The 14,962-nt window shown below is 41.6% G+C and overlaps 1 pseudogene; it reads left to right on the forward strand.

Moving 5' to 3' along the window:
• The window catches only part of LOC149233494 (copper-transporting ATPase HMA5-like), a 183,141-nt pseudogene extending 169,182 nt beyond the window's left edge, over positions 1–13,959 (forward strand).
• The last annotated feature ends 1,003 nt before the right edge of the window (positions 13,960–14,962 follow it).

Raw genomic sequence — 14,962 nt, forward strand, 5'->3', positions numbered from 1 at the left:
GATTTAAAATTCGCTTCCCAATTTCTCAAACATGAAAATTCGTAATGCAAATGTACTTTCACTTTCGAACTAAATGAATGTAATCTTTTTGATTTTGATGTATTTAAATCTAGAAGAAACAAATAAGCAACAAGCAAGTGTGAAAAAAGCTGGTTGATCCAAACAATTGTGATCTATGTTCGGTAGAGAAAAGAAATTGAATCAATGCCAAAGATTGGTCCAATAACAGTCACTAAACAATCAACCAAGAACAAGCAAAGGGGAAGGCTCAATCAAACCAATAAGAAGCTGCAAATGAACCTTGATCAAACAAGAAGCCAAGCCAACTGATTCAAGAAACTTGAAACAATGAACTAGGTCACATAAGTAAAAAGGCAAGATTCATTCAACAAAGCTCACAAGAGAGTGCCTTAACCACGAACGGTGAAAAACAAGTCATCAAACAAGTGAGAACAACAAGGGACTAGCAGGACTGATGGATTCAGGAGACAGAATTGAGAAAATCAATTCTACAGCAGTCAGCGCAGGTAATACACAAGCAACAAGCACTGATAAAGCACTAGCCACAGCAACAAAGCGATGTCAGCGCGGAAGTACACGACTTTTATGCGATGTCCCGATTTATAGAACTGTCGCGACTGTTAGGCGTAATTACGCGATGAACAGGATATTACAAAAGGCCGAGCACGATGGCAGTGCAACTATTAAAATTATATCCACGATGATGTCCAAAACAACGACAGGCGAACAAAAACTCCCAAATCAAAAGCAGTCAATCCTTCAAACAACCAGGGGCATTTCCCAGATCAACCCAGGAAACTCAAAAGACTAGTAACTAATCCCAAAAACTTCAAAAGATACCAAATAAAAAATCCAAACAAGAGTAAACAAGAAAAGAACAAAGGCCAGCTCCCCAGCGGAGTTACAAATTTGTGATGCAGGAAAGTGTTCCCTTTACGGACAGAGGCAACCTGTCACGCCCCTACACCTGCGGTAGTCTTCCAACTGCTTGTAGCGAGGTGTGGCACCACCGAACGCTTTCTTTTAAACAATACTAACATTCGTGGACTACGCCTACTTCAACATTAACATACTTAGTTTGTTTTTCGCAACCAAGTAAAAGCATTATCCTTTATACTTTAAAGAAGCCCATCCTCATTCATTATCCATATGCAATTAACCAAGAACATCAACAATTGCAAAGAAGTATAAAGGGAGGGGCAACTCCCGAAAGTCTGCCCAACAATATATTATAACGGTTTCTTCAATAATACAACTGGCAAGTATACTTGGCAAGACTCCAAGTCTATACTTAGAATATTTGAACAATGAAGGCATAGAACAGCCTTTTACAATCATGTGCACCGTTGAACAAAGAGGAGTGCTCACCCGAACCACCTATCTCTCTTTATCAAGTCCTGCACACAATCTCTGCATAACCGAACCTTCACATCTCAACTGGCATCAAAACTCCAATTCTGCACAAGGGAAGAACTACACATGAACCATGCGTATTCCCCTTTACCACTGCGCAGATTGTTTTACCCCTTGAGCATAGATGAGAGAGCGAAGTTGCTTGATGCCAAAATGAACCGCAGTCCTGCCATATATATACGCCTCACACAATGTGCGTTCTATCCTGGCCGACCCTTCAAATATTAACATGAGCGCCCCTTGGGTAATCCGGTAGAAATTTGCTGCATGATCTTCAGTGCTCCATGGTGCAAGTGGCCCAGTCTTCTATGCCATAGCTCACCAACATCTTGCCTCTACACCATCTCAGCTTTGGAACTCAATGCAGCATAGTCATCTACCTCCAACTTGTGGTGATTCTTGACTCGAATCCCTATTGGCTTTCTCTATCCAGTACCGATATGCCTTAGGAATACATTAGAGATTGCAGAACAGCTCACCAGACCCAGCTCAGCAGAAGCTTCCTCATCTCAGGGACGAACTCAACGCAATGGGGACCATTGCTTCCTAAGAGGGGAGGAATGATCCAGGTGGATGTTGGTGGCCACCCACCTATCCCATTTGGACCCCCACAACTGTCTCTTTCAGTTTTTCACTTTCCTTAATTATAGTGCAGTTTACTATTTTTAGCAGTTTTTCGGTTCCTAAACTTCCGGAGCCGTTTTGAGGCCCTAAACGACGTTTTTTTGGAAATCGACCGCCAGCAATTTTTTTGATAAAAATCATCTTTTCCATCGTATTCCTCGGAGAGATCTTTCCAACGGGCTATCATGCGCGTCAAACAGAGATAAGATGACCAATTCGCGACCTCGGGAAGTTGGCTGTCCAACTCACCCCAAAACGGGGCCCACAATTTGGCGTTTCATCTTCTAGGGTTAGGTTTTGGAATGTGAAGGGTTTTCCATTGTTTCTCAATAATAAATATGCCTTCGAGCCTCATTGTAAAGATAGTTCGAAACAGTTCAGAGGCATGTAGCCGACACATCTCTTCTCAGAGATAAGCTACCATCGCCCTAGCTGGGTTATTTCTATTTGTAAGCATATTTCAGTATTCTCCATTAATGAAATGAAGTATTATTTCCGCTGCATCTCTGTTTTTATGGTTATCGCATCTCTGTATTTATGGTTATCTCTGTAATCTATTGCGTTCCTGCTTAAATCCGGATCATCCTCCTTCCTCCAGTTCCCAGCTAGAGGAGTCTACATGGGCTTGCACTTCTCCATGTGAAAGTGCCTGAGTATCTCATTGTCATACTTTCCTTGAGACAAAAATACTTCACCATCTCTCTGCCACACCTCCATGCCTAGAAAGTAGTGCATAAGGCCCATGTCCTTCATCTTGAACTCTCTTGCAAGGTCCTCCTTGCAAGACTGTATTAGCTGATCATCACTTGTCAAAATCAGATACTCGACATAAAGAACAATGATCAATGGTTTACCTTCTACCATGATGTGGTAAAGTTTCACATCTGCTTCACTCTTGGTGAAGTCCAAACTGGTGAAATAGTTGTCTATCCTCGTGTACCAAGCACGGGGTGCTTGCTTTAGCCCATACAAAGCCCTCTTGAGTCGGCACACATACGACTCACAATCAAAGGTCTCGAAACCCTCTGGATGCTCAATGTACACCTCCTCCTCAATCTTTCCATATAGGAATGATGTCTTCACATCGTGCCAACATCGATCTAATCGATGAGTACCTTTATGCGGAAGAAAATTTCTCATCGTAGTCGATCCCCTCAACCTGTGAGAAACCCCGGGCAACAAACCTTGCCTTATGTTTCTCAACACTGCCATCAGCTGCCTACTTTATCTTGTAAATCCATCTGGAACTCACCACTGACTTGCGCTGAGGCCTTGCGACAACATCCTACACACTGTTCTGAATGATAAATTCGTACTCCTCTACCATTGCTTCAACCCAGACTGGTTCTTTCACTGCCTCCTCAAATGAAGAAGGTCCGGTATCTACACACTCCCCAACCAGGGCCATGTACCCAGTGTACTGCTCGAGCGACCTCCTCTATCTGCGCTGAAAAAATGGTTGTCCCACATTCTCCCGTGCATCCAGCATCAACTTGTCACCTTCCCTTGAGCGTTTTTGCCCATCTCTAGAAGTATCAGCATGAGTGGATGTCTCCACTACCGGATCCTCTGCATGCAGCTACTCCGCATCAATCTGAGGCTCCTCCTCCTTAGGAACTGAGACTTCCTCCACTGCATGCAACTTGAGCTCCCTCTCAAGTGACACTTGCATGGATTTCTGCTTGTCAAACTTCAAATTCCTGCGTACCATAGGCCTCTGAGTGGAAGGCAGGTACACCCGATAGTTGTGGGGTGTATCCGTGTACCCCACAAGCATTCCCAGCTCAGCTGTTGGGTCTAGCTTCTTCCTAGCATCTTTGGTCACATGACAGTAAACTAATGATCCAAAGATTCAGAAGTGACTTACATCAGGTCGCTTCCATGAATAGGCCTCCATAGGTGTCTTCATTCCCAGTATACAGTGCGGTCTTTTATTCTGCAAGTATATTGTTGTATTGCATGCATGTTGTATTGTATTGTGGTAGGCTTTGGTCATGGAACATCGCTCAAGCTGCTCCCACAATTGATCTATTCTTCCTTTCACCCACCCCATTCTGTTGTGGGTTATGGGGTGCCATCAATTCCCATTTAATACCTTCTGCAACGCAAAAGTCTTTAAACTGTTGGGAGACATGCTCTCCACCATTGTCGCTATGCAAGGCTTTTATTTTCTTTCCAGATTCTTTCGCTACCAAGGATTTAAACTCACAAAACCTTAAGAAGGTCTGATCCTTCTTTTACATAAAGTAGATCCAGCATCTACGAGAAAAATCATCAATAAAAATAACATAGTACCTTTGCTTAGCGATGGAGGCTGTAGAGAAGTGTCCACAAACATCTGAGTGAACTCTCTCCAAGATTGCTCTAGCTCTACTATCTTGATCTGGAAAGGAAGATTTCACATACTTACCCAAGGTACAACCTTTGCATGTAGTCGTTTGTTCATGTTTTCCCTTGGGTAATCCGGTAGAAATTTGCTGCATGATCTTCAGGGCTCCATGGTGCAAGTGGCCCAGTCTTCTATGCCATAGCTCACCAACATCTTGCCTCTACACCATCTCAGCTTTGGAACTCAATGCAGCACAGTCATCTACCTCCAACTTGTGGCGATTCTTGACTCGAATCCCTATTGGCTTTCTCTATCCAGTATCGATATGCCTTAGGAATACCATTCCTTTACTAAAGACTACATCATAGCCTTTATCTTCTAGCATAGAGACAGACACAAGATTCTTCTTCAGACCTAGTACATACCTTACATTAGTCAGGGTGAGGGGAGCTCCATGCTCCCTCTAAAACACAACCGCACCTTCACCTGAAACACAGTACTTTCCATCATCGCCCATCTCGATCCACATCTGGAGATCCTTCTCCTCCAAGGTACTGAAAATATTCTTGTCACCTGACATGTGGAATGAAGCTCCACTGTCTAGGTACCACACACATCCCACCATGGATGAAACCATGCATGTGATAAGCGAGAAATCCAACTCAAACTGTGAGGCTAGTGCCTCACCATCAGATCCCTTCGAGGAACCCTTCTTGGATTTCTTCTGTGGAAAATTCGTAGCATAATGGCCCACTTCATGACAATGAAAGCATCGCACTTTCGATTTGTCAATCTTCTTCCCACCATGGGAAGAACTAGATTTGGGATGGGATGCCTTCCCTTTCCCTTTCCTCGCCTTACTCACTAAGGCTAGATTTTCCTCATCATCTTGCTTCGATGAGGATCCATCTCTGGTGCTTCTTCTTATTTCCTCTTGCATCAGATCTGACCAAATTTGTTCCCAATCTGGCAGTTTTTCTCTTCCATTAACCAAGTCTTGGTAGCTATGCCAGCTCTTAGGAAGACCGAGGAGTGCAAGACTCACCATGTCATCATCAGTGGTCGTGACCCCTACACTTCCAAGCTCATCCCTGCAGGTGGTGAGCTTGTTCAAATATGTAGAGATTGTGTCGCCCTTTTCACACTTGATCTTATGAAGCTTATCTTTTAGCGCTATCTTCCTTTGATTGTTGTTGTTCTCATATAGATGTTTCAATGTTTTCCACATAGAAAACGGTGTCTCCTTCCCATGGAGGCTCAAGACAATGTGGTCTCGAACTCCCTCCAGGAGGATTCTCCTTTCTCTAGCCACACATTTCTTCCATTCCGCCAGTTGAGTAGCATCAGTCAGCTTGGGGACTTCTTAAACAATGAATTCCTTTAGACCGTTATTCTCTAATACTACCTCCATGCGATCCTTCCAAGCTATATAATTCGAGCTACCATCAAGGGCATACTTGAGTCTTAAACTGCTGAACGCCATTGGTGAAATTGAGATGTGAGATAAGAACTTGATTTATATATTCAGGAACCACAACCTTCGAACTCCTCCTTCTTGTATACTATTCTTCACCTTGATCACCTTTGCTCTGATACCATGTAGAAATTCCCACTGTAGATCAACAAATTATGCAATATACTAAAACATAATACAAGCTCTACTTCTACAACACTTTGTGGAAGCTTAATCGAATTGAGCAAGATCAAGAGAACACATATAACTAAGAATGAGAAATCAATCAAACATAACAAAAAAGAAATAACCCGGGGAAAGCCTCAGCCTAAAACCCCAATCTCTGTATTATCATACAAGTGGAAATCTTGTTCAAGTTACAAAAAGAATCAACTCACAAGCTATCCTACTCTCTCTGCAATCAAACAATATAGCTCACACACTGAATAGACATAGTATATGCCCTCCTCACGCCCTCCAAGCCTCTTATTTCCTTGCGCATTTTTTCTTGGGGTCCAGTGAAGCCACTTGTGTGAATTGGCCTCATCACACTCACAAAACCTGAAGAAGTAACTGCACAATCCTCAAGGAAATAATTCCTCCTTCATGCAAGGAATATTCATAATGGAATATTCTAGCAACTGATAGTACACTTCCCCTCCATATGATCTCAACTGGGTCTCTATCTAAACTGACATGCATGAGTTATTTATGAGAGAATATTCAGTTATCTGAAGTACAACAGTTACATGCATGCATGCATTAACTAATTGAACTTACATTAATTCGACAAACTGTTTGAATTAATCTAACTGGACTTGACTCAGTTAACTGAGCCAACTAATTACAACTCATCCTTATCTCTTTAACTCATGGATAAATTCCTCAATTAATGGAGAAATTGTTGCATGTCCCCACATAGGCTTCATGTTTGATTTTCCTTAACTAATTAACTCAAGATGAATTAATTAATTATTTTACAAACAACTGCTAAGATCAAATTCGAATTTTACTTCACTATTTTAATTCCGGGACTAACTAAAATAGGAAGGTATCCTGAAATGCTATTTATAGAATGATATTTTTAGCACTTTTATTTTTCATTCCTTGTTGTTATGTTCAACACTGGTTGAACTGCTATTTATAGCAGTACTATTTTTAGCATTTCTATTTTTAGCATTTCTTGTTGCTATTTTCAACAGAAGCAAACGCATTATCCGATTTCTAAGGTAAAAGTATGCGAAAATTGATCTTAAAACCCTAAAACATCATGAAAAGTCTATAAAAAGGGAAAAAGTAAAACACTTTTTACCATTACCTCTTTTACCTCATTTGGAACAATTTTTACCCACTTGTGCCCTAAATCTTCAGGAGTGGATTACAGCAGATCCAGATGGCCGATCGACGAACCATTTATTGCAAGTAAGAGCTGAGGCCCTAAGCTTAGTTTTCATACCTATTTCTCTTGCTTTTAAACGTTTTTTCATATTTTTTGAGGGATTTTTTGCAAAAAATTTCGCCCTCGGTTGGTGCGAGATCCAGGCATGGGATCGCATCGAGCGAGGGTTAAAACCATGGGCACTTGCGCCATCGGCACTGCTGTTTTTAAAACAGTTGTGCCAGTGTAGAGGATTGAAAATTTTCCATTTGCACCCAATTTAACTGCTTGTAACTCAAAACTCCTCTTGCAAAAACTAGTGTTTGGGTATATTCATGGTGTTTGCAGGCAAATTACAGCGAAAAAGATGGTTGATTGAAAAGAACATGAGCATGAAGCAATTTATTCATTGGAATTGGTAGGTCAAAACTGTCTCGATGCTCTGAGGAACTGTAGGCTCCACAAATTCTTCCTTACACCGGGCCTTCCGGCTTAACCTGAGCTGTTACATTACTTGATAAGTCTGTGGGACGTTGGACGGGAAGCTTTTGTGATCCGTGACCAAGAGTTATAGCTAGAGACTTTAGACATCTACTTCATCACCAGGTTGTCCTGTAGAGGGGAACCGGTCCAATTGTATGGGGCCAGGCCCATTCGGGCAAGTGTGAACATGCTCCTTGCAGAACATTGTCCCGAAGCTCTGAAATCTAGAAGTGGCAAGGTTGACATCATGAGCATAAATGACCTTTTACTGAAGGTGTTGCTCTTGACTATTAACAGAGTTGTCAGGGCTCAAGCATTGCATGAGTCTAAAAAGTCCAAATTCCAGTATGCCATAGACTACACAGTGCCCACTGTCTTCAATTGGGCAGAAGCCACGAAAGTGAATATGAAATGCTAATTGTCCAAATGTAAGGCAGGAAACCTGAGGTAATTTGGATATGGTTCCATTCTAGTGACTTTCTTCTTGGAACGTATCCCATTATTCCACTATCAACTGGCATAGGTAAGTCCCCCAATGCCATGAGATCCACAGATGGTCTGATGGAGTGAATTGGTGCACAAACCAGGAGGAGGCCAGCACATGTCATACAAGTCTTCTTTCTTTGCGTGGCTAAGGCATCAGCTGACTGTCGTAGAGGATTGGCCATATAGCGGTACTGACTTCCGCGGTGACCATGACATGCCGCTCCCAGAAGGGGAGGATTTTGATGATTGAGGTAAGCAAATAATTTTGATTTTTGATTTTTTATTATTTTTTTAAATATATGCATTCATGACACTTTAGTGTTGTATTTGCATATGTACGACCATAGCGACCAACTAGGATGTCCCTAATCTCTAGACGCATTCCTCAACAGTTTGAGATCGCTCCTTATCAGGAAGGAGTCGATAATGAGGAAGAAATTGCACAGAATCTTGATAACCTGACCAAAGGCATCCTAGAGTATGCTCGGATGGTGGACATTCCATGCCAATATTAGCAGCACACAGTGGGAGTGTCATATCGGATTTGTTGATTATTGACTTGTGTAGTATGAGCAGTGACATGCTATCATGAGCACAATGCCGAGTAGTCCATAATTTTAACATTTATAATTTTGAGGCCTGTGAGCCACGAATGTACTTGGAACACATATATTATTTTTTGGGTTTTTATGTATGAAACTCAAACATTATCGACATGTATATATATATATATATATATATATATATATATATATATATATATATATATATATATATATATATATATATATATATATATATATATATATATATATATATATATATATTCCTAAATGGTTGTCTAACACATAATTAGCTAATGCATCTATTAACGTATTCATATGTCTAGGAATGTGATGATATGTGATATAATCAAAATTTCTTTCCAATAGATGAATACACAAATACATTCTCAATATGTGAGGGTTTCTGACGGAATATTGCCCATTGAGTTGAAGAACACCATGTTGTGAATCAAGGTTAACAACCATTTCTCGAATGTCAAGAGTAATGGCTTCTGACAAGAGTTCAATAACTGTGCTATATTCAGCAATGTTATTAGTTGTTTTACCCAAACAAATACTTGGAAGATCAATAAACTCACCATTAGTGGTGTAAATAGCCCATGATGTGGAGGATAGATTCTGGGTACTACGACAAGCACCATCAGCGAAACCAACGTAAGGAGTCACAAACATCTGCAAAGCAAGTTAAGACATAATATGCAGGAAAGCTGCTTGAAAAACACACCAAACCAAACTATACAAAAGTGAATAACACACTCATGTACAAAATTAACCATGCAAGATGACTTAGGCATAGTAGTTTTTGAGAGAGTCCATGCTCGGACTCGGGTAATCAATCAACAGCGAGGAATATCAGAGTTTTACCGTCGAAATTATGTGTAAGCATCAACTCGGCCAAATAATAGGGTGAAACTCATAAAAGGTTGTGCCCCCATGCCCCCTAGGGTTATGATTCATAATATGAAAACCCCATTGTGATAATGGGTCAACGATAGAAACTCAAGGTGACGAGGCAAACCTGAACTCATGATGAGAAAAAGGTGCCCCCAATTGGAAGATCTTGATAATGTCAGAAATGTCAATAAGGCATCATTGGGGTAATATTACCCACGATCCCTTCCGACCAAACTTCAAGGGTCATGATAGGAATCTGAAGTGGTTGGGTCGGGAAACGAGAAGAGAAATTGTAGACATGACCACCAGGCCAGGAAAGAATGAAGAACGATGATGAGTATCATTCCATGGTGTTTCCTCCAAAGACATAATTTCCATGATACTTTCGTCAGAAGGAAGAGTCTCTGTTAAGGGATAGGGAGAATCCAAAGAACCAAGCCACGGCGATTGAGAATACACATCAAGAGAGGTACTCAAAGCTATATGATCAGTAAGTACCAAAGCTGAAGCCGAAACAATCTCCACAAAATTGATCTCGAGAGGGCTTAACGACATGAAATCACCCCATGTATCAACAAGATCAGGAGAGTGAATGACCCAAGGATCAAACTTAACTGAGATCATGTTGACTGAGGCAACATGCAGAGGTGGGACAAGAAAAATACCCATCAAGGTGGGGTCTTTAAAAATTCCATCCCCCATACTCTCATAAGGATCACTGGTATGCTTCACATAAGGAACATTGCCACCCGAGGAAGAAGAAGAAAATTACGACAACTGGTTGACCGTGAAAATTTTCCCTTGATGAGGAAAACAGAGCATGCAGAATAGAGAGGAGGCTACAACATGCATAGCATGGGTCCAACTCCGTCTACGTGGAATATTATAGTTAATATTTGCATGCACAATTTCTACTTCGACATTGGCTGCCTTGCCTTCCAAGGTAATGACAAGATTGGGAAGGACACCGAATGGTCGAGAATCACGTCCATCAAAGGCTTCCAATGTTTTAGGTGATTGGTTCAAGGTAGGAGAACCAATTTCCTTCCAGCAAGAGATAGACATGATGTAGGTGGAAGCATCTTCATCAATGATGGTCCTGTGAATTGTCTTATCATTAATGATCACCTGAATGAGAAAGGAAATTTGATGAGGTAAGCGTCGAACATGGCTTTCTAGATCAAAACAAATGAGTTTGGAATTAGATGGATCAATACCTCTAATAGCCAACAACAACACTTTCCACTAAGAAGGAAAACTTTGAAAGAACTCGAGAGCAGACATAGTTGATGGCGCTTGAGCCAAATCCTCAACAATGTTATAATGTTGAGCGGCTCAAGCATTCGGATTATACGAGGACTTTCATGGCAAACCCTGAGAGGGTGTTTGAATAGGGGAAGAAGGATTAGGTCACTCTATATGGAGAGGACTAGAGGTAGATGGGATAGAGGAGGAAGGGGTACCTTCTTTCTCTTTTCCGGCCATCGGTTTAGGTGTTTGATAATATTTTGATCTGGTAGCCACATTTATAAGCGTATTCATCATAAACACTTAGGAACCTGTGGAAGCAAAAGACTGACGTTGCTCTACCATTTGAGTCTGTTGGGATGGAAAGGGCTCTTTCAAGACAACTGGGGTCCCTTTGAGCAAGCGACTAACTTCATATTGTCGGACATGAAGTTAGTTTGAGAAGCATCACCAGCAAATGACTTAGGAGGGCCTTATTTCGAGGCATCGGCTTCAGCCTTGCCTTTGCCCTTATTTTTACCTTTAGAGGATTTTTCTGTTGCAGTAGACTAGACAACGTGAACCTTAGAGGTTTTACCAGGACCAGGTGAATTTCAAGAGGGATCATTGGAACCAGTGTTTGAGACTGCCTTCTACTTGGAAGAAGATTTCATGTGGGTCTGAGACACAGAACCAATTGCTCCATCAACAGGTGGGGTAGCCAGAGACTTCGACGCTGTTAGACCTTATGATTGTCTTGGAGCATTGGGTAACATATCATATAACATTCAAGATTGCGAGTAGACGATGTCTAAATACTGGGAACAAACGATGGATTTCTCCTCAGTGACACACCCGCCCATAGCTATGTCCTTAGCAATTTTGTTGACGAGTGATTTGGTGAACCATTATGTCAACAACTGATTAGCAATTTCAAACTTGATCAGGTGACGTTGACGCCTCCATTCATGGATGTGATCAGAGATATGGGTCGTAGTGTCTTGCTTAAGTGACTTAATCAGATGGGTGCAAGTTTCATAGTGAACCGGCAACTGGAAATGAGTGAGGAAAGCCATAGCAAGAGTGTTGAAGTCATTGTAGGTACCTCAAGGCAATTCAATGTACCACTTTTCTGCAACACCTATGAGAGTTCATTGAAAAAGTTGGAGATGAATGGAATCTTCAATGTACGAATTGGAGGAGCACCAGAGGTGATATGTCATCATGTGGGCTTGTGGATCCTCCTTCGCTTTTCCCTTAAATTTCGGACAATCGCTCGAAATCTTGGACAAAACCAGAGGGCAATATGGTGAATGAAGAATGGTATCATTCATGAGTCTACAAACATCCAGCAGCTCCAATGTTGCCAAGAATGGAAATTGCATATTAAAAGGCATTTGGGGCCTCTGAGTATGCCCATATTGTGGAGTCCATCCTTGTTGGTAAGGATTTTTCCCCCATGGTGGTGGATTATCTCCATACGGAATTTGATTCTACCCCCACTGGAGATTACCCTACCCGTAATGAGGATTCTGTGCTGGGTAGCCCTGATATTGTCCTGCCATAGGCTGTTGATAAGCAATATACGGGTTAAAAGGCTATTGAGCCTATTAACCTTGGATATAAGGATTCTGAAACTGCTGACCCTGGACATATGCATTTTGCACCTACTGCCCTTGGACATAAGGATTTTGAACCTGCTACGCTTGGACATAAGGAGTTTTCACTTGTTTCCCCTGAACATAAGGATTTTGAACCTATTGCCCTTGGAAATAAGGATTTGTAGCCTACTACTATAGGACTTGACCTTGACCTTGAAAAGGCTGACCTTGCTGATATGAATACAAGGGTGGCTGGTGCCTGAGATGACCTTGTTGTTGCAAAGGTTGGATTTGCTATTATAAGGGTTTTCCCTGTGACCGCAGAGGTTGGCCTTGCAAGGACATAGGTTGGGAGGACTGGTGAACAAACTGCATCTGCGGTCACAAATTTTTTTGCGACTGTTGCAAGGGTTTCCCCTGCAGTTGTTGCAATTTTCCTTGCTACCTCAAGGGTACCTGGACAGTTCCTGGGGTGACACCCTAAGGGTACTGAAAGTTCCCAAATTAGATCTGTCCATATCCATCAGGCATAATGGATGGACCAATCTGAGCATAGGGCCTAGCTTGAGAGACGTAAGGCGGATTTACCATCGCTTGTAAACCATATGTAACATAAGGAGGTTAGAATGGAACCTGAGCCACATATGGCTACTGGTACTGGACGTTACTTGACCCAAATGGACCAGCAAGGTTTGGTTGCTAGTATTGGACATTACGCGATTCAGAAGGACTAGTAGGGTTCAGAATAGCACCGTAAGAGGGATGATTCATTCCAACCATCTGATTTTTTGATCCACTCACATTGGTCATGCCAGACATCATAGAGATATTTGTATTTTGCCCCCCAGGTGGTGGTATAGCATGTCCACTTACTGGAGGGGTCGAAGAGCTTACAAAAACTTGACATGAGATTGTCGTTTGAACCAGAATGGTTGGTTGAAACAATGCAACAGTATGCACAATCAGTTGAGAGGTCAAGTTCTGAATGAACTGACCTGAGGTAGTCATAGCACCAAATGACCAGATAGGGTTCTGATATAACGATGATGCACTAGGAGTGCGCGAAATCAACTGAGCGAGAGAGGTATAACCATGCGGCAATAAAGGCCTGCTATACACAGGGTAAATGTTGGTCAGAATGCTTCCCGTGTAGGGGAAACCTTCATGAGGGAATGGATATCCATGTTCATCAACTACGTGAGGAGTGTGTGTAGCAAAAAACTTTGAGTGGCCAAGAGAGGAGATTGGGATCTCGCCTTTTGATTCCATGGGTGGAGACAAATGATGAAGGACAACCAAAGACGTTCGAGGGGACAATTCCAAAGGAATACCCAGTTGATCATACTGACTCTACAAATGCTGTAGTGATATCACAACAGGATCAAACAAAAGATTCGAAGGGTAAACAACTAGTCGCTACTGATCTTCAGGAGTCGGCGGACTCTCGGGAGTCTGGAGAGGATTATCTGAAGATTCTAGGCTAAATTTGTAAGGTGACCCAGTATCTGATGGAGGAGGACGAGATGACAAAGTTTGAATACTCAGAACAATTCCATGTTCAACACCTTGATGATCTTTCATATGGAGGAGTGGAAGAGGAACTAGGCGAACCTGATGATTTTGCCACAATCACTTTGTCTCAAACAATAAGAGAAAATAGATTAATTTCAGGGCTTATTTAAAATATATTAAGGGTAAACTCACAATGTGGTCCAGAATAAAACTATCAGGAATGTGATGTGATCATGGGAAAAAAAATTAAGACGCTAAAACAGACTGATGCCTTTTCATGTTTTAAGAGTCGAGAAAAAGGTAAAGGTGACTCTAGTTGCTTTCGGTTTGAACGAGCTCGAAAGGACAAGTGCTCAATGATATTTCAAATTTAAAGAGTGAAAAAGACCAAAATGACTAAGGATAATCTAGGCAAAAAGATTACCAGGTAATAGTGAACTACAGAATACCTCCTGATGAACCGAGAAGTATAGGTAGGAAATCTCCCCTAATGTTGTGTTAGGTGTATCACGTTTACAAGGCGGCAGACTTGGCTTCCTATGGATAAAGGATTGCAAACCTAGTGGGGTCTCCCTTTATATAGGTGACAGTATGAGGAGCACAAGTCCGTACTAGCACTGTCTAGTGCCGAAGCGAACAACAATTGCTAGGTTTAAAGATGCTGAAACACGTCTCTAGCCTAGAGCTCTAAATGTGAGCGTTAAGTTTCAAATTTGCCTTAGGTTAATTGAATATATTTTAGAAGTTTATGTTGAAATTAAGTCTCAGTTTTCAGGCCCTATCGATGTCACTTGAAAAACTCCTAAATGCAGCTATATGAGACAAAGCCCTTTCAATTCGATGAATGTTTACACTAATTAAGAGTAGAGAAAACAATCAATGCAACAAACAAGCAACTCAAAGCAAGATGACTCTTCACTGCTTCGCTTTCTGGAACAAAATAATGAAAATTCTTTCCACTTCCTGTCTTTCTTA

Source organism: Pinus tabuliformis, chromosome J (assembly GCF_031772625.1).
Source record: "Pinus tabuliformis cultivar Carrire ecotype Pingquan chromosome J, CPIR1, whole genome shotgun sequence".
In the NCBI taxonomy this organism is placed as follows: domain Eukaryota; kingdom Viridiplantae; phylum Streptophyta; class Pinopsida; order Pinales; family Pinaceae; genus Pinus; species Pinus tabuliformis.